This window comes from Penaeus monodon, chromosome 33 (assembly GCF_015228065.2).
Source record: "Penaeus monodon isolate SGIC_2016 chromosome 33, NSTDA_Pmon_1, whole genome shotgun sequence".
Taxonomy (NCBI): domain Eukaryota; kingdom Metazoa; phylum Arthropoda; class Malacostraca; order Decapoda; family Penaeidae; genus Penaeus; species Penaeus monodon.
In genome coordinates, this window is record NC_051418.1 from 23,145,381 (window position 1) to 23,145,729 (window position 349).

A 349-nucleotide genomic window follows, 5' to 3' on the forward strand; every position below is an offset into this window, starting at 1 on the left:
AAGTCGAGGGAGATTAAAGGAGGGCTGAGTGACGGAAGGAGAGAGTAGGAAGAACAAAAGGGAAACGAGGACTGCGAAAATGAATAAACATATGTTACAAGAAAAATAGGGAATAGCGAATAAGGGGAAGAATGAGAAAGGGTATAGAATACGAGAGGATAGAGTGATATGGAGTTATAGTGAGAGGCAGGAGACAAATGTGGAGGATAAGAGAAAAAAGTGGAATAAGGAGATATGTGGAAATTTTATGCCTATACGTGAAGCTTTACTTATCTAAATGTATGATGTACAGCTTGCGAGTTTTCGTATCGGTCAGGTAAGTTCGTAAATAAAGTATGTAAACTGCTGT